General features: G+C 31.9%; 1 protein-coding gene and 1 pseudogene across 2 annotated transcripts in view; one reads left to right on the top strand and one right to left on the bottom strand.

Annotated features, from left to right (window-relative positions):
- GRID2 (glutamate ionotropic receptor delta type subunit 2) overlaps window positions 1–21230 on the bottom strand; it is a 1244993-nt gene that overhangs the window by 1078598 nt on the left and 145165 nt on the right. The window lies entirely within an intron of this gene.
- Window positions 3623–21230, top strand: part of LOC102878981 — a 152247-nt pseudogene continuing 134639 nt past the window's right edge.

Genomic DNA, 21230 nt, shown 5'->3' with positions numbered 1-21230 from the left:
CCCTTCCAATAATAATAATAATAATAATAATAATAATAATAATAATAATGCTTTATAGGTAGGAAAGCACATTTGTAGCAGTGGAGAAAGTAGTAGAAAATAACGTAACTTTAGAATATAGATGTCTTGAGTTTGAGATGCTTTATACAGGTTGATAAAACATCCAGGTGTCTGAGAAGGAGGTAGGCCTATGCTCTGTAATTCCAGAGAAAGAGAAAGATCTGTGCAGGAAATAAAAAAAATGGCATGTTTTAAAAAAGGCTCAAGTGAAATAATGCATACAAAGATATCCAAAGTGCTGACCAGACATGATTTTGAGAGAGTATATTCATCAAAATACTGGGGAGAGGAAGAAGGCAGATCATGATAGATTAACAAGTGAATTGACAGTGAGGAAATATAGATAATGAAGTAGGCTACTCTTTCAGAAATCAATATTCTGATTTCTCCTCCTTGTTTTGTTTGTTATATCATGAATAGAAATTTGAAGATATACTTCATATATACACATCATCTCAGAAGTCTTATATTACTTAAGAGTAGCTTAAAGGCTCTACGCTCTCCAATTCTCAATAACTCTCTTCAGCAAAGCAAAAGAAAACAGAAATGTAGTACTGCATACTGGTCAGGGATTGTGATTTTTCTTAATCTAAACAAAGAACACAATTTTGAAGCTCACTAAACAAAACATTCAGCAAGAATCAGTGTTTACCACAGTCATGACAATTTTTTCTCAATCTAATTAATTTACAATACTGTTGTTTTCTGATTATTTTACTCATGCAAGTGAAATGTGATATATTTACTTAAAAAAAAATCCCTCAATCATATTTCTTTAATTAAAATTTTACTTAATACAAGCTACTTTGAACATCCATGACACTCTTTAATGGCCATGTGGTTTTATACCATAAAGTTACTTACAAGTCCAGATATTTCATGTTCTATAACCTTCAATTTCCTAGAAAACAGTTAAACTACTTTAGCACAGAATCCTTTAGAATTCCACCACCTTGATGCTTTCTGGCATCTAAAATCGACTCCTCTTTTTTTCTTTACATTGCATGTCATATGTCTTTATATTCTTTAAATCTTGGTCACACATACTTGTAAATTCAGTTAATACTACACTAAATTTCCCAAATTATTCCAAGCTAGAAATCAAAATGTCTCCTTAATTTTAAAGCAGTTTATAAATTTAGTATATACTTTCTCCTTCCCCAGTCAATATTTAAATACAGAAAAATAATAATTCTATTCTATATCTATTTCCATTTAATATTGTTTGAGGTATCTTTAATATGTGTAACATTGAACTTACTGACATTCTTTGTCTATGAATAATACACATTTAGAAATATGTATAGACATAAAATTCTGCTGAGGATGAAAGATATTTACATTGCACTAGGATATATTTTCAGCAAATATTTAGTGAATGACTACCAGGTACTCCTCTACTCTCTCTTTTTTATAAATAATAATAATTTTTATTATTAGTTTTACTGGTATAATCAATATTCTGATATAAAATAAGTGAAATTTCATTGTCCTTATTCTCTAAGATAAATATCTTTCTTGAAAAAAAGAATCCTGAATATAATTGGCTCTTGTATATGCACCTACATTTATGCTATAAAATGAAATTATTAATTGTTTCTACTTTGATTTTAATATAATTTCCATCCAAGGAAGGAAGGAAAGAAAGAAGGAAGGAAGGAAAGGTGAAACCCTAATAAACCCTTTGATGCTAGCCAGCATAATTATTTCAAGAACCTATCTGTTTGCTCTTAATATTTTCTCAAACTACCTGCCAAATATTCATAATCTACCACTAACCATATCAGGAAGAGTAATGCTTTTCAAGTTTGAAAGGCTGAAGCTTACTAGAGACAATAATCATCTCAACAACTGCTACAAAAACATAAAGAAAAATACTTCCTACTAACTTCTAACATGGGACAATTGTTAATTGGATTAGGAAAGCCAGATACGAGTGGACCATTATCTTCTGCGGCCAACCTCGACATATTCCTGAAGAGAGTCTACCGCTTCCTTCTTCTTCTACGTGCTGTTTGCTCACCACCACTGCTCTGAATATTATTTTCAAGCTTAATGAGAAGCACACAGTCCTGACATGGAATCCTCTCCATCACACAGAGGCTCCTAGGAATTTCGTTTTTTCTTCTATTCTACTATGTTTTTTCTTAGAATCTCATCTCATAGAATAAATATTTCAGTCACTCAAGTGTACATCTCTATGATTTTGCTACATTTTTTCATATGCAAAGAAAGTCCTTTTCTCCTCTATTCTGGTATCCAAATTTTAACCATTCGTCACAAATATTATTGCAATTTCTATAAAAATCCTTTATCAACACAGCATTCTGATATGATTTTTTCTTCTTATGATGTCATTTTGCAATTATGGTCTGCTTAATATAGTCAACAATTACCATGTACGGCACATTCCTCGTCCTGAACTGATATATAAATCTTTTATTGATAACTACATGCTTTTATTTCTAATCTCTTCAACTAGACTGTTATTGCCTAGAGATCAGGGAAAACGATTCACACTTCTTGAACTCCTACAGTTCATAGCTCAATATGTTCTACCTCATTAAGCTCAATAAATATTCATGATTGTTATGTAGTATACCTGTTAGAAATCCTCAGGCATTTTATTAAATACTTAGAACTTCCTATTGTTATAATGTAGGAAAAATAAGTCAGCATGAAGTCATAGCTATAAGTGTCATGTGTAAAAACCTATAATGCTTTTCCTATGTTCAAAGGAAAAGATATCATGCTGCTCTGAGATTGGGCGTCAGTTTCCTGGAGGGTTGGCATTTAAGTAGACCACTAAAAAGTGAACTGGATTGAGAAATACAGGTATAATGATCTAGGAAATAAGCTAGTGATATGTTATCCTCTACTTCAAAGAACATTAAGAATTCTTTTAAAGAAGTCTCATAAAAACTGGTAATGACATAAAGAGATTTGGATGGGAGCATAAATCCCAACCCAATTTAGAAAATTTGGTTGTGTCTCTATTTGAGATGTAATAGATTAATTTGATGTACAATTAAGTTTCCAATGCTAAGATGTTATAATCTTGATTGTTTGATCACTTATTTCTAAAATGACCTTAGTAAACTTACTTTGCAGAGATTAAAAAAGCAGAAATATATTCTACCTTACTTAAAATTACAACTCTGAAATATAAATGTAAATGATTTTTAGAATTTAATACTTATTAACTATAAGACTAGGAGGTATTACCATTTTATTTTCACAACTGCTAGATAGCATGTACATAATTAAGGTAAGGACTTCTGGGTTTCTAGAGGAGAAAAGTATTTAAGTAAGACTATGATCAAGGTATCCACATTTCAAGGGACTCATTTTAAAACCACCTGTAAATAATGACTCAGTACTTTGCCTTTGCTTTTGAAAATGATGAGGCATTAGATCACTGCTATTATCTGTAAAATAATAGTATCATTTCTGCTTAATAGATTTCTAAGAGAACAGGTGGATAACACACATCTTTCTATCAAAAATTTATTCAACCTTGACAACACCTCAAGCTCTTCCTATCCAACTTGGGTCCGGCAGAATGGCTCCCACAAAGGGCAAGCAGACAAGCCGTTCTGCCATCAATGAGGTAGTGACAAGAGAATACACCATCAACATTCACAAGTGCATCCATGGAGTGGGTTTCAAGAAGTATGCCCCTCAGGCACACAAAGAGATCCAGAAATTTGCCATGAGGAGGGAGATGAGTACTCCAGATCTGCGCTTTGACACCAGGCTCAACCTAGCTGTCTGGATCAAAGAAATAAGGAATATCCCATATTGTATCCAGTGTGGTTGTCCAGAAAATATAATGAAGATGAAGAAACATCAAACAAGTTTTATATGTTGGTTACCTATGTGCCTCTCACCACTTTCAAAAATCTACAGTTAATGTGGAGGACAACTAAATGCTGATTTGATTGTCAAATAAAGTTATAAAACTGCAAAACAAAACAAAAAAAATCAATTCACCTTTAAAATTAGTTACATAACTATTCCTTTGATGTTCCAACAAGTTTTCTTACTTCTCTGTCTCTCTCTCTTTTTTTTTTTTTTTTAATGCTGCTTTTAAAAAAAGAAAAACATTGTGGTAAAGCACACGGCGTAAAATTTACCATCTTAACCATATTAAAGTGTACAGTTCAGTAGCATTGAGTATATTCATATTGTTGTCCAATATCTCGAATTTTTTTCATCTTGCAAAATGGAAATTCTTTGTCTATTAGACACAGTTCCCTATATTCCCTAGGCCCTTAAAACATTCCTTTCCAATGTATTAAGTAGGTGCATGTTTGTGTTATATTTAATAAAATTATCTAGAAGCATCAAAATAAACCTTTGTGCTAACTCCTCTTTTTATATTTATCCATTTGATTTTAGTGTGGCAACATCTTTACCTAGGGTAGAAAGCATCTGCAGAAAAATCTTCAAGAATGTTTGCTTTTTAAACTTTAATAATTGTGGAATGTTTGATATTAGTTTTAATGGGTGATCATTTCTAATAAAGCTTTCAGGTTACATGTAATTTCTCAACTAATGTAAGTAGACAAGGTGATTCTAACATTAATTGAATTTATAAGGTAGAAATGAAAACTTTCTTACTGTAATAGAAATTCATTCTTAGATATTTTAAATGCTTCTCACTTTATGGTAACAGTATGATCACTTGGTTCTTAACTAAATCAGCTCTTTAGAAAGAAACATTGATTATTTAATTTATAATTTATCCAACAGAAAATTTCCAAAGAAATTACCAAAAAGAGGTACATAAATATTAGTAAGCTATTTTTCTTAAAACTCATATAGAAGAGAAAAACCAAAACTATACCATAATCAAGAATGAAAATAAGTTCAAAAATTTAAACTATGAAAAGATTCTATGTCTACATCTAGAAACAAAATTATCAGGCTGCTGCATATATCTTCTGATTATTTTATTTGTCTTCACTGTCATATTAATCACAATCTCAAACATACATAAGTCATCCTTTATTGCTTAGGGTAAAATTTTAAAACTATAGCAAGAGAAAAAATTAAGCACAGATGACAATGTGGACCCACAACAGTTCCATTGTGACTAGCTATTGGACCCTAGCCTCGCTGCCAAACTGGGCAATCCGAAGACCACACGGGGTAAGAGTAGAGGCTGTTGGCATATTTTGTTCACTGAAGCTTGAAATGACACATACCTCAGAGGGTACTAAAGAAGCTTACAGAATTCTGGTAACAGAGAAGGCATGGTGAAATGGTACTGGTGTGACACTGTCTTTGTACCTTGTAATCATTTCTTTTGGAGAAGACTGAAGCTGAACTCCCTGTATAGTCACATGCTCAGCTCTGTGCTTGTGTCTCCTGTGCCAAAGTCTATTCCAGATGCTAGTAATCACTTCATTTCTTGCCTTACAATAGTTGGCTATCCTAGACTTGTATTACCTACTTCTAGTATAGGAAAAGTAAATTATTGCCTAATTACTGTCAATTAAAACATACTTCTGAAATTAAATCATTGAGAATTCCTGAATGCATTCATGCTGTCCTTCCTTTCCCTAATCTAATTCAATTAACCAGCATTCCTCCCGAGGGAAGCATCGTCTGGGACTGGTAGACAGGGCTAGAACATCTGATATAGCCCTACATTTCTATTGGCATTCAGAAAAACAATATGCAACTCTTCACCATTATGAAAGAATGGGAACCAGAGCAGGAAGACTAGGGAATTAAAACAGAATATGAATGAATCATAAAAAAGAGAGCTCTTTTAGGAGGGTGTGAGTAATATTGGGAGGCCCTAATGAATTACAGAAGTCGTTTAAGAAACATTCACACAAAAGATCTGATGGATTCAATGGCCCCAGAGTTGCTGCCAAATCAGGTGTTCATCATTGTTTTCCATAATCCAGAGACAGGGATTGCCTATTTTTGTAGCTGAGAAAATCAGGGAGCAGACCGGATTCCTCCTCGTCCCGGGAGAAGACAGAGATTGAACTGATACCCCTTCAGAGCTAGAGACAATTTCCACTAATTTCAGTATTTAGCTGCTTAAAGCATCCCAACAACCTGACTAGAGTGTAGGCAGGCACAGTAATAGCAGTCAAAGAGAGGAATAATAAATAAAACATACAAACGAGATTAGCTCCAAATGAAATAGAGTTGCTAGAGAAGTCAAGTAACAGTCTGAATAAAAAGAGAATTCAAAGAGATTAAACAGACATAACAGACTTTTTATTTAATCTCCAATGTATATAAATATCATTTGTTTGTTTGTTTTTAAATTCAGCTATTAGTGAGAAAAGAAATATTACTATTGACATCATAATTTTTGCACTATTATTATTTATGGAATAAATAGTGTAAAATACAGAACAAAGCACAAAAATAGAAATTATGAAGGAAAAAATAAGAGATGTAGAAAACAATGTTGACTTGAAGAACATTGAGCTAGAAAAGTATAACTATGTTCCTGGATAAAGGTCGTTAATAAAAGAAACAAAGGAAAGCAAATCCTAGTAAAATGCCTGAAAACTCAAAGACCTGAATGTGTACATTTACAGAATTGATTGTTGCGTGTCAATGGAATTATACTTCCCTATCAATTTGTATAATACTTTCAAAGATGTTTTACCTTTGTGCCGATAGATTCATAATTTAAAAAGCTTTTGATTGTCTTGTTTTATTTATTTATCCTTAGTCCACTTATTATATAATTAATAATTTTTAAACCAATTAAATCTATTAGAGCAATTCCTTTTTTAAAAAAGATTCTTCGGGAAATTATTGTAAAAAGCAAATAATCTTGTAATATTAACCATCTTATTATTTTCAACTATTTAGCAAATTTCTGTTTGGTATAATGTTTTGTTATCTTTGTTATTTATGCATAATTGATCCATATATATGCCCTTAATGCCCGAAGTTCATTATGTCTAAATAAGTTACTAAAACTCACTCTATTTTGCAATCAATTGTGAACTGACTTTGGACCCATTTAATAATAATAGTTCTTTATTTTCAAATTATATTATCTCCTATTACCTTATAAGGCTATTTAAAGCAAAAATAACTAAAATGTGCAAATGTAGGATTCCTTCCTATATTTTATTCTTACCTATAATCTCTATCTCCCCACTCCCTCTTCTTATTGCCTTCCTTCATCTTCTATGTATCTCATTTTATTTTGAGCCATAAGACACTTACCATCTTTTACTCCATTTTTTAGTCTTACTGAGCTTATGCTATCCTAAATTCTTTTTTTAATTTAAGTCTGTAGTAAATGTTCAGTTTTGTAGTTGTATTTATTATTAGGTGGCATAAGATTTAAGAAGTGACTTTTTAAAAAGCAATGAGAATTTTCTATTTCCTGAAATAATGAAAATATGTCATAATCCTTTTTCATCAAAAACCTTTTTTTAGTGAGTTAAAATTTAGACACCACCATAAAGTGAAAAATACTTAACTTTTGCAGGCAGTGAAATAGAAGCTAATGGGGAGGTTTAAATGTATATCATCAAAACAAAAGGTGGAAACAAGGATTGTGCAGGGAAGTAATCAGTGATGGCCTATAAGAGGGAAAGGTTAAAAAGTACTACATATGTGTAACTTCTGATTCTTGAAACATGCTTTAAGTATTTATGCTCTAAGAAAAATCTCAGCTAGATTTTCAGATGTCCTGCAATAAAATCTTAATTCAAAAAGCCATCCTAAATAATGCTCTAGAAGATCACTGGATCTAAATTATGAAGATATAGTTTAAAGAAAATTGTAGGCTAATACATTAACATTTACATCCTCTCTATTTATATTTTATGTTTAAAATACTAGTGCTTTCAGGTAGTTAAGGTTGGTGTTGAACAACATCTAGTTTTTTGTTTCATAGACCTTCTTTTAGATTTCTCCAACCTGGTTAAACTAAGGAGGATACACACAGATGCTAAAAGCTTATGTTCTCCTACTCTGAAAAGATTAGCTTCATTAAAATGAAAATTAGCTACTGCCTGCTAAGAATGTTTCGGCACCTACTAAGTGGCATTCCCAAGGAAAAATCACAAAGCCTTTTTTTAAGAGTTCAAAGAAACTTTGGAATTATCATGAAACATTAAGGTTGACAACAAAGACTTAAAGAAATTACTTATTTTCCCTAAAACAATTTATACTACCCAGTTGTTTTCACTTCAAACTATTGCTTCAATGCGTAAAAGAAGACAAATTAAGCTCTGAAGTAAGGTCTAAAAAAGGATTTATGATTTCCTTATATGAATATAAGGTAGAAGACCAAAAGGAAAATGTAATATTAACTATTTTATTCCTTTCGAGCCACTTTTAGGAAACAAGACAAATGAGTTAGATGCTGAAAATAAATTTAATTAGCTTATTCGCTTTTACAAGTTATATATTTTTTTTTATTTTCTCATATACATGTACGCAGAAGGCTTTTTTAACATGCATGTCACTTTTAGGTGGGTTACTATATGTCTATCCCAGTTAGCCAAGGAAAGTCTCAATTCCTACTTACTGTCCTAACATAATTGCCAAATTATATTATCATCATTTTAGTCATATACTCTATGAGATAAGAATTCTAAAATTTAACTCCAAAAATTTTATTTGACAGAAATAGACAAGGTAGGAATCTAAAAGACCAAGAAAAAAAGGGGTTCTATTCATTGTCTCTGGAAAGAATACCAGAAATGACCTAAATTAAACTTTTCCTTTTTCAATCAAGTGCTTGGATTTCCTTTACAGTTTTAGTGATGACTGCTGAACTTTTACTCCAAGTCTGATGTATGAAGTCTATTCAACGTAAAGCCTAAATCTTCACTCAGAACTTCATAACTGTTTATTAATATATAAGAAGTTGGACTATTTTTTTTTCCAAATCTCAGCAGACTGAATTCTTCAAAGGTAGGGTATAACTCGAAGGAGGGTCAATGATGTACCAGAATCAGTGACTACAGACATCATAAAAAAAGAATAAATGAAGATAAAGGAAAATGTGCATAAATTCAAAAGTATGTCAGTCCTTTTGAAATTAGAATCAGTACCAGTTTTAAAGGAGAATAAAAAATATGCAATGCACATTTTTGTTCAATGTGTATTTTGTAAAGATTTATTTTCAAAATATTTAATATCAATTGAAGGATATGGTGTTTATTACAATTTATCTGAAATAAATTATATATTCAGTGCACAGAAATGTTTGTTGAAGGAACATACAGTTCTAAATAAAATTAAATTTAAAGAGTTTTAAATAAAATTGAGTTTTATTTCATACACATTTATTAAAGCTCTCTAATTCATTTAGCCACAATGATGATTCATAGTCATATCAAAGTTAGCATGTCTAAGTGTTGTATGTGTCATGGACCTGACTACTATGTAAAATTCTTTCAGATCTTACCAGAAAATCATAAGACTATCTTCTTTTGAAGTTTCTTCCTCCTCCAAACTTACCCACCCATCAAGAGGTAGTCAGGTCGGATAATAACGATTCCACATAATTAGTCTGAATTTCAACTTAGAGTTATCTCAACCTACATGAGTTAGTATATTTTATAACTTGTTATTTTATATTACATTATATTTTATAAATACTAAGCAATCAATAAACACTTTAAATGATAGGTGAACCTGGTGAAATCCTCCATTCAGATGTCATGGTGTCTGTACGTATTCTGATCTCATTCAATCTTGCCTACGTTTCAGTCAGCTCACTTAATTTTGTATATTTCCAACACTACTTTTATGTATTGAAAAGATAGCCATGTCAATTCTTCTGTCTCAATAGCTATGTGACATTATCATCCTCTCTAACTACAATTCCTCTGCCATATAAAATTTTTTTATATATTTATACAACAAAGGTCTACCTTATTCCTTTCATTGTATAATTGAAAAATATGCTGCTTTTATGCATTTTGAACATTCTCATGTAGCAACTTACTACATATCTTAGAAAGGATATTTTTCTCAATGGCCAATAATCACATGGTCAGTGTTAGAGTAAACCTACTAGGGAGATTATATGGACATGGGAAGATTAAAATGTGTTCCAAATATTTTTGTGGTTTAAGAAACTGAAGTAAGAAGTCTCTTTGATCCAGACACTCTCTCATGGGAAGAATTCTGGGTTTGCTTGGTTAGAAATATATTCTAAAATGAAATAGATTCCACATGAATGCTTTCAGTGCTCTACTACCACAAAAATAATTTTAAAATACACCACATTTTCTGTATATATGAAAACAGTTTGATATTTGTTACTTATTTTTTCGATTATGCAACTTTATTTGTGCTTCATCCCAAGTCGAGCATATAAAATTTATTATGAAATTATCGCATTATATTTATCCAAATCAAGCAACATCACTGAAGATTCAATTAATTTTTAAATGATAATATTATTAACATTTTAAATACATATTAAGTGCCTATTTTGTGCATAGTCATTTTCTCATAAAATTAGAAATATTACTGATATAATAAGCAAAAATAAAATGTATAAAAATAAAAAAGTGATAAAATATACATGTTGTAATTCATATATAACAAGATCATGACTGTCCAGTGTTTATGAGCACCAGCAGTTATATCAGCAAACTCAGACCTGATTCTGACACTTGATATCTCTGTATCTTGATAACCTTGAGGGAACTCTCTTTTAGAGCTTTGTGAATATAAAATGAGATAACACTATGCATAACGTATAGTACCTGCTCTAGTTTTTTGTTATTATTATCATCAAAACAGTATTATTTTTCTTATGTAACATGTAAAATAAATAACACAATTAAGTTTCTCTATCTCTATATTCTGTGAGTTAATTCTAGTCATCCGATTATTTACTTATCTATAAATGAAACTCTTCTAATATACACATAACAAGTGCATAACAACTAATTTTTTTTCCTTAGAGAGAACTAGTCAAACTATCCAGAGATTAAAGTAAGAAAAATATGTTTTAAATAAAAATTTTTAAAAACCTTTTCTACCAAAAGAAAACAAAAAATAAATTCCACAGACACAAATATACATTCACATGAACAAAAGAGAGTTTGATATGGAAAAAAAACCTTGGTGAGATATACAAAGTAACTAAGAGAAATTTTCTCAATAGCAGGTTTGATTGGTTTTAGAGAATTTTGAATCCCATAAAGAGTATAGCACAGAGACTAGTACACAGAAGTACAGAATCTAATCCTAATGTTTTCCTTAAACTCTCAGTGATATATGCCAATATCTATCTATGCTATTGTCTACCCAGTTATACATAAATCCTGCTAAATATTTACACATCTAATAAACATTATTTTACCCAAAATATTAGGCCCCATTTGTTACTAATTACACACCACTAAGGAGGCTTAAATTCTAGACACTTTACCATGAGAAACCTTCTAACTTTAACAATTACACCAAATTAATAGCCAAAGAAGAGAATTGCTCCTGTTCATTGTTCTAATTGTTCATTAGTCTTTCCAGAATATACTTATTGGAAATCAACAAGTTTAATAAAGTCTCTTTCTATATTCAAAGACTTTGTTTAGATTTGTTTTAGCAAGGATATTCCTCATAAAATCCACCTGGCCCTAGTGAATACACATGTCTTTTAGAATAGGTATAATTTAAATATATATTTATTTTTAAAAAGCAAGCTTATGAATATCTTAAAGATTCAGATTCTGGGAATATGTTGACCTAAAGGAAAGCTAATCCTTATAGAAAATCTCTTTATTCACCTTCGTATTCTGTGCAAAATGTATGAAAATATGCAATGTCTTATTTGAATAATATCACTAAAGTAATTTAAAATTACTTTGATCTAGCTATTAATGCATAATACCAAACAGTGCTCTATAAAATGACACAAGAAAGGATTAGAAATGACACTGTCTTTAACATCCTATTATGAAATCATAGAATTAATAGTCATCTAATTTTGTCAAAATGAAAGTACAGAATGTTGGAAATGAATTGCTTTATCTCGACATCATGTGCATAAATACATACACATAGAGAGACCCAACAAAAGAGACCAGATCTTATTTTCTAATCAAACTTTCAAAGAATTAGACTACTTATGTCAGTAAACATTAAACATGGAAACATAGCTGAGACTATGTTCTCTAAAAATTACCTGAATGTTAGAGAAAATACAAAGGGAAAGGAAATGGATTCATAGATGGGAAGGAAATAAAATAATCAAAGTTTATTTAACAAATTCCACCTGTCTTTAAGAAATTTTCTCCAACAAATATGTAAAACATGACAATAAAAAAATAATAATTCAATATAATAAGAAATGTCACTAGTCACTGCATCATTAATTGTCAAATGGCAAGAAAAGAGAATGAAGAAAAGCACTCTGCTTTTGGCAGAGAGATCAGTTCTTAGTTTGTTGCTGTAAACCGATTTTTATGTGATAAACAACTGAGCTAAGGTGATAGCAATAAAAAAAAAAGGACACGAGACAGCTCGTGTTAAACCTGGGGAGTGTATAGTTATAGCAGAACATAAAAGCATCAATATACAGCGGGAAACACAGAACTAGAACTCTTAGAAGCAATGGAAATGGAAGTATGAGTTATAAAAGACCTCTTTAGCCAAATGTCACTAATGCAAGATGCACATATATGCATGTAGTGTACCTTTCATTCACAAAAGTCTCAAGAAGTTCATAAATAAATGTTTTAGTTGCTATCAATTATTTTTTAGATATAATAATTCAATAAATATTTATTGAGCTAATAAATCAGACAGGAAAAAAAAGCCAGGTACCTTAAATGCAACTTTAGGTCATATACAAGACCTAGAATCTGCCTATATGTTGCTTACTGTATATTAGGAAAAAAGGTAAGTAAACAAGAACATAAAATATAAAAAGACAATAATAGCTGCTAAACTCCTACTCCAGATATTTTTCTTATTCCATTCTAATAGATTATTGTTTTTACTTTTAGGTAAAATGTTGGATTTTATGTTTCAATAGCATGGTTTATTGCTCCTTATATGCACTTATGGTCAATGATGGATATGAGCTTAGCACACCAATAAAATAACTAGCCAGGGTCTAAAGCATCTTAGAAATCTACTAGCTTCAGTATGCTGTCCACCTCAAAAAAAACATGTGTCTATTTGTTAGTCAGCTTAATGAACTCTTAAGATAAATACACTAAACTGAATGGATCAGAATGCCTTACAATGGCTCATAAAATGAATAGAAATTATATGCAAATTAGAAAGCTGGCATTTCATTTTTCACAAACCACCAATGAAGATGCGTATAATTTGTACTTCTAACTCTATTTCCACATATGCATTCCTAATTAATCCTGATCACCTGCTATCCTCTCCAACTCATACTATTCAAATGTATCTTTTAACTTTGAATACGATGAAGGCTACAAATAGGCAGAATAAATTTCCATTTTTTTGTTATCAATTTAAACTGGAAAGAGAAGAGAGTCAAAAACTCTGACATATCTGTTATTATAAAACCATGAACATCAGAATTCTTATATCCAACTTGAAAATTTTCCTGAGCAAAACCACAAATAAATTACTTAAAAAATAGTAACCCTGGTGGATAATTCTAATTAAATATTCTTTCAATTGTATTGTTTGGAATAATTCTTCATACAAACAACTAGCTCCTAAATCACTGTGGCTTTTTCATTTTGAAAATTTACTAAATTTAACAGAAAAATAGCTATCTTTTACTTCAAGAGAAATAATTTACTTTCATGATGAGCAAATTAAATGCATTACCTCATCAGTGTTTAATTTTTTAAAATTCCACTCTCTCGATGATATGATTTTATTTGTTGGTGTTGCTGTTACACAAAAATATTCACCTGTACCAACCAAAATGCACTAACAATTTTAAGAAAGACTTTCAAAAAATTGTGACTTTGACTAACTAATGAGTATCTGAATGTGCTTTGGATGGATTTAATGATATGGTTTTGATATATTTTGATGTATTAAATAATGTGTAAGGAAAAATATGTTTTAAAAAATTATGATGTTAATTTTTTGTGGTAAATCATTTCACAATATATACATGTATAAAAGCATTTTGTTGTACACCTTAAGCTAATAATACATTGTTGTGTGTCTATTATATCTCAATAAAACTGGGGGGAAAACAGAATGGAAAAAAGAGGCTGTTCACGACTCTAAAATTCAGATTTTGGGAAAAGTCACAGTACAGAGTGATTCACCACCAAAACTTCTGTTTACAAGGAATTAAGAGAGTAAATAAGTATGGTCAGGCAGCCAGCTCTCCTGGCTTGCACCCTTCAGTTCCTTCCTAGTGTGTAATACTGAGTTGAGAATTGGCAGACCCGAGTTGTAATTCTCTGTGGCTGAAGCATTGTTGCTGAGGAAAGGGCAATCTAGAACAAGAGCCAAAGTAAGCCTTTGGCATAGACGCACAGCAGTCTTAAGCACCAACTCTCATTGGCAACAGGAAACTGAGCCATCTAACCTCAGTCTCTCCCTGACTGAGCTCAGAAAAAGGAGACTGCAGGTTTAGCGGAAATTGGCAGCGCTTGCCAGCAAAGTTCCACTTGGTAGTGACATGTTGAATTTTAACAGTCCTATGCTCCTAAAAAACAGCAACAGTCATGCAATTCCTCAGCCCTTCTGTGCTCTCAGAAACGGCTGCCTGCAAAAACCACCCTTCCCTATATGACTTAGATGATTCGCAGGTAACCCCTGTTTTACCTATCATAAGGCCAGACAAAGACTCTCCAAATTTTCATTCTTTGTCTCCTAAATGATTAGCTGAACTGCTTTTCCTCAGTGAGCAATTTGGACAAAATGCCCAATAACTTGAACAAAATGTAGTCAAGCTTCTCTCCTTCCCCAGGCCCCTGAAACTTCACCCACTTTTGATGATTGCAATGCCAAAAAACTCCTTTGCCGCCTCTCTCGAGAATTGGCTGACCTCATGGAAAAATATTCCCAGATCAACTGTCCTACCACACCATCGCTCATCCCGATTCCCCACACCTGGTTATTTCTAGCTTTGTTTATTCTCCCCTGCAAAAGGAAAGCCCTGTTCTGCTGCCTTTTGTTCATTTGCAGATCCCCTGGTAGATTTTCAATACTGCAACAGTCACAAAAGTCATCCAACCTTTATTGCAATAATCCTTTTGAGTTTCTCCTTACTAAAGTCAAGATATTTTTGTTTGTTTGTTTATTTGTAAGCACCCAAAGAATAGCCTGGGAAATAAGGTGAAAGGTCTCCTTTCTCCTGAATGCTCAAAGTCATTTAAGCCTTTTCCTCATATTGCTAATGCCAACTGTGAGAGGAGCAAAGGAAAAATGGGGAAAACTTAATATTGAATTAGTCTCTCAAAGACACTGACTTCAACAAGATCCTGTTTAAATTACTGGATCAGACTTTTTTTAAATTGATTTTTGCTAATATTATTTTTCCCATATTCCTTCTATACCCAAAAGATCTTTTGTAAGAAGGATGCAAATTAGAGAAATTTCAGAGAACTAAATAAAATATATATTTTGGCAGACACACATGAAAAATAAATAAATTATTTCTGTTGAGTTTTAAAGTTAAAATAAAGTATCTTTTTTTAAGTTATACAGTTATTGACTCCACAGTACAATCTAAACCTCCTAAATCTCCATTTTTTATTACTACTGTTTGTAGTAACAGTAGTAGCCATAGTAACCATATTTACTTCATATTAATTTTCCCATTTGTAATATTTTTATTGGTAGCAATATTTCTTGAGGCCTCACCCACTGAAGGCATTGTGCTTTATACCCAATGGCTAATATAACATCACAACAACATTATGAAAAGGTAATATAGGTAGGCTTGTGGTGTAAAGTAGGTGGGTTCTCTGTTGTCCTAGTTTGGTCTGTCTTAAGATGATCTCTGCGTTCCTGAGTCTTCTTGACTGGAGTTTTCTTAGCATTGCTATTTCTCCTCCCCATAAAGTTAAACTTTGCTTGTATCTGTAATTACTCTTGAGTGAAAGGTAATCTGTGGCTTTTTCCCCAGGATTATCAGACCTGTGCTTGCTCACAGTACAGACTTCTGAGCCCAAACTGATTTCTCACTACTCATTCTGGGGCAGAGGAAATTTTCTTCTATCCTTCCCCAGCATTAATGGGTCTCTGAGTGAGTCCCAAGGGGAAAGAGGGTTTCCTATCTTTTCCCCCAGAAGCACATGGGCTTTGCATATATTTTGACCTTAGAAACAATGGGGTTTTGCCTTGCTCCTAGGGGTGAGTTTGTTTCCCACCTCCCAGTGACCTTAGGAGTTTGCTTCTTGAAAGAGTTTAGAGAAGTAGATGGAATTTCACAACTGTTCCTCAGTAGCAGTCATTATCTCAGTCATGCCAGGACCACTGAATGGGTTCTCCCCAGTGTTCTGTTTACCTCCAATCTTTCTCAAAGGCACCCCATGGAAACAAGGGAAATAGCTTTGAGTGAGTGCTGATTTCCTTGTGAGGCTTCTCCAAGCTATTTCAAATAGACATGTTAGGGATGCTGTTTTATTTGTACTCATTCTTATGACCTCAGCTCTTTGATGGGTTAAACAAAATTACGATTTTGTAAATTATTCAGCCTTTCTCGCTGGTGGTTGGGACCTGTGTTCTCTTGCAATCCTAAACAGAATTGTAAGAATGTAAGCAGAATTTTGACATGAATTAGGTCACAGATTGTGTCACATTGTACCTTTATTAAAAGTGTAGTATTCAGACAATAACTAATATAAAAATCATGATATCAAAGACTAAAAATTCCAGCAATGGGTTCATCAACAGAATAGATACAGCTGAAGAGTGAACATAACATGAAGCTAGTTTAAAAAAAAAAAGTTCTCTAAACTACAACAGAAAAAGAAAAAAAAAGATTAAAAGCTGAACAGAGCATTCAAAAGCTGAGACAATGCAAATTGTCGAATATATATGAAATTGGAGTCTCAAAAGAAGAGCCAATAGCCAAAAGAAATATAATGAACAGATAATAATCAAGAATTTTACAAAATTAATGACTATGCTATGATTCAGCAATTAAGATTAGACAACAGCTGTTAAGAATTAGGATAAAATAGTATTAAAAAGAACACAAAAATTAGTAAAAAAAAAAAAAAGAATTAGGATAAAATTTTAAAATTGTAATGCTCAGCGAGGTTTATACTAGATAACAAAAGCCAAAGATATAATTTATTCACCAAGTTTGACTCTTTTAAAGAAAACTATAACATGATGAGGTTCCTATCGTAGCAAAAACCTGTCCATGATCTCAGCTTTATAAGACAAATTAAAAAATGTGTCTGTGCCTGTTTTCCCATAGGTAAAATGAGAACTATCATAGTATCTATTTTATACTGTTTTTGTGTACATTAAACAGCACAATATTTAAGATACTGTAAATGTTTGGTACATATTTCTGATTAATATAGTAAAAAAAACTTCAAATAAAAATATTTTTTAAAACTTTCTTTGGATAACTTAGACATTTCTCCATATAACCATATTATCATATTACTATTTGATAATATAATATGTAACCATATTACTAGTTGGTAATATAATGGTTAAATTTAATTATGAATTATACTTGGACCATAGTATAATAAATTCATTTTCACTCAGAAGAAACTAGCAGAGCCTATAGAACTTCCTAACTTCTTAATAACCATAAAATTCTTTCTCTAACTTGCAAACACCAAACTTGAAAGAAGTCCATTAATCTGGTACCATAATTACATGCTAGATACAATGTTTTCTTTTATTACATTTCCTTTGAAATGACCACACTGTTAAATAAACATTGATCAATAACTACCAATATCTGAATTGTAGTCTTTTCAAATGGTTCACATGAGACATTTATCTTCTTTTAATAAGTTCTAACAATGTGATGATTCTCAGAGAAGCAGCTACACTCTGAAGCAAGCCAGCTCAACAAAGGAAGTTGATAAATCTTAAGAAGCCTTTGATATGTCTCTTTTGGACCTTAAAGACTAAAATTTCGTTCCTACAAAGTACTTCTTTGAGGGCTCCCATCCAGAATTATCATTAATAGTAAACACTTGAGTTAAAGAAAAGTGGACAAAAAATTCTGAACACTGAATTGGTAGTGGGGACAAAAGGAGGAGAATGTTCACAGATAGGATAATAAGCTATGAAGAAAAAACCAGGGTAAGACATATATATTAAAAATGCGTGCAACGAAAGCCATCTACTTAATAATGTCATAGAAGTATACTCAAGGCATGCTCATTAAAACTATTTCATACTTTCCTTTTCACAACTCAGGTCCTAAAGAACTTGTTCCCAATGGCCATTATTTTTTCCAAGCAGTAGGTCTCAACTGTGGGCTTAAAATATTCAGTAAACAATATTGCAAACAGATGCACTGTCATTCAGGCTTTGTTATTCCATTTATAGAGCACAAATTGAGTAGAGTTAGCATAATTCTTAGGAGCCCTAGATTTTCAGAATGGTAAATGAGCACTGGCTTAAACTTAAAGTCACTGCTGCATTAGCCCATAACAAGAGTCAGCCTGTCCTTTGAAGCACTAAAGCCATGCATTGTTTTCTTTCTATTTTCTACCTATAAAAGTCCTAGACGTCATCTTCTTACAATATAAGGCTATTTTGTCTACATTGAAAATATGTTGTTTAGTGTGGCTACCTTCATTAATTATCTTTCTAGATCTTCTGGTAACTTGCTACAGTTTCTACATCAGCACTTGCTGCTGTACCTTGAATCTATGTTATGGAGATGATTTCTTTCCTTAAGTCTCATGAACTGACTTTTGCTAGCTTCAAACTTTTCTTCCGCAGCTTCACCTCTCTTAGCTTTCATATCACAGAAGAGAATTAGGGCCTTCGTCTGGATTAGGCTTTGGCTTAAAGGAATGTTATAGCTGGTTTGATCTTCTATCCAGACCACTAAAACATAAAGCTGTTTCACTTTTATCATCCAAGTGTTCACTGGAGTAGCATTTTTAATTTTCTTCAAAAACTTTTACTTTGCACTCATAACTTTGCTTTTTGACACAAGAAGCCTACCTTTTGGCCTATGTCTGGCTATCGACATGCCTTTCTAAGCTTTAATCATTTCTAGCTTTTGACTTAAAGTGAGAGATGTGCGACTCTTCGTTTCCTTGAACACTCAGAGACCATTGTAGAGTTATTTATTGTTGTTCAGTATTGTTATGTCTCACGGAAAAAAGAGGCCTAAAGAGAGGAAGAGAGACAAAGGAAGGACTGGTCGATGGAACAGTTAAAACACAACATTTATCAATTAAATTTGCTGTCTTATATGGGGGGTGGTTCATGAGGCCTCAAAACAATTTTTTTAATTTCATCAAATTTATTGGGGTAACATTGGTTAATAAAACTATGTAGGTTTCAAGCATACGATTCAATAATACATCACCTGTATAGTGCATTGTGTGATCACCACTCACAAAGTCAAATCTCTTTCCATCACCATATATTTGACCCCTTTATCCTTTTTAAATCTGCTTCACCCTCCTTTCCCTCTGGTACGCACCATACTGTTGTCTGTGTCTATGTTTCAAAACATCAAAGATCACTGATACAGTGATATAGTGATCACTAAATCACTATAGTGATCACTAATCATAGATCAATATAATAAATATAATAATAATGAAAAAGTTTGAAAGGTTGTGAATATCACCAAAATGTGACACAGAGACATGAAGTTGGAAAGTGGTGCCAAAAGACTTGCTCCACACACGGTTGCCACAAACCTTCAATTTGTAAAAAAAATGCAAACATCTGGGAAGTGTAATAAAATGAGGTATGCCTTTAACATTTTAAAAGTAGGTTAAGCAATCTCTAATTAAAATTTATAACAAGTTTATTAACTTCAAGTTATGCTATTAAAATGCAATTGTATAGGAATCAAGCAAACAAGGCTTCTTCAGGAATAAACTTAAAATATGAAAATTCATTTGGTGGAGGTATAATGCCACTAACTTCTTCAGTAAAAAAGTAAGTTACATTTTATATTTCAGTAATATGTTTAGCTTAGGCAGCAAAGATGAAGAAGGAGAGCACTGGGAACAAGGAACTGTGTAAATCAAAGCTTGGTAGTAAAGAAAACCAAAGGTAATATAAATGCAGTAATACAGAGAAAATCATTCTACGATATCAAACAGTATGCAATTAATTTTTAAATGTAATTTTGATTAATTTCAAGGGTAGTTTCTTCATTTACTTATGTGGTCATTAAGTCAACAAAAATGTGAGTATATACTATTTTCAGGGTTGGTCTTATTCTTAAAAAGATGTAAGTCTTATAAAAAGCATGCATTTTAGGGCATGTATGTATGTGTATCATGTGTGTTTATATATAAAATTTTAAATGAATTAAAATTTTATTTTAGAACAATTTTCTTTCAAAAATGCAATTTAAAGCATTTTTCTTTCTAAAAACTTCAATATATATTAAAACCAAAATATAGTCCAGGGTATTGATGACCCTATAGAAGAGCTAAAATATACTTCTATATTTGTGTTTCATCTGCCTTAAAAGGTTAGAGTGATAAATGGTGAGTAGAATGCATGGATTCACATACTAAAGGTATTCAAGGATAAACTGACACAATCAAGAATGCTGTCTCTGGCTCAGTAAGCACAGAAACAGTATTTGGAAAACCTAGACTGAACCGTGACAGTAATATGCCGAAAACTGGGTCACTGAGAACTGTGTCTTTTAACTGCAAAGATGTGTCTGTCCATTTATTCTAAACTAAATGACTTGATTTTAGATGCAGATTGCTAATCTCTCTGCAGTGATACTGAGATAAGGGTAACCATTGAGACCTTAAGTATTTTTGCATATGGGAAAATAAGTGCTACATTAGCAAAGCAAAACAATTATAGTTTAAAAAAAAAACAAAACTGTTAGATTTTTTTCCCAGTGCCCAAGTAGCTACATTACAACAAAAATATTTTCCCATGCCTAATTTATTTAAGAACATCTTTATACATTTAATAATACTAAACACGCACACACATTCAATCCCCATCTGTCTATCCCCACCCCCGACAAATAGAATAGTATTGTCATTCTTGTATTTGTAGAACCCCCTCCATTTTGGAGAGTTTTAAATTTTCACATTTCATTT

Source organism: Pteropus alecto, unplaced genomic scaffold (genome assembly GCF_000325575.1).
Source record: "Pteropus alecto unplaced genomic scaffold, ASM32557v1 scaffold63, whole genome shotgun sequence".
Taxonomy (NCBI): Eukaryota; Metazoa; Chordata; class Mammalia; order Chiroptera; family Pteropodidae; genus Pteropus; species Pteropus alecto.
This window is presented reverse-complemented; position numbering and strand designations above follow the sequence as displayed.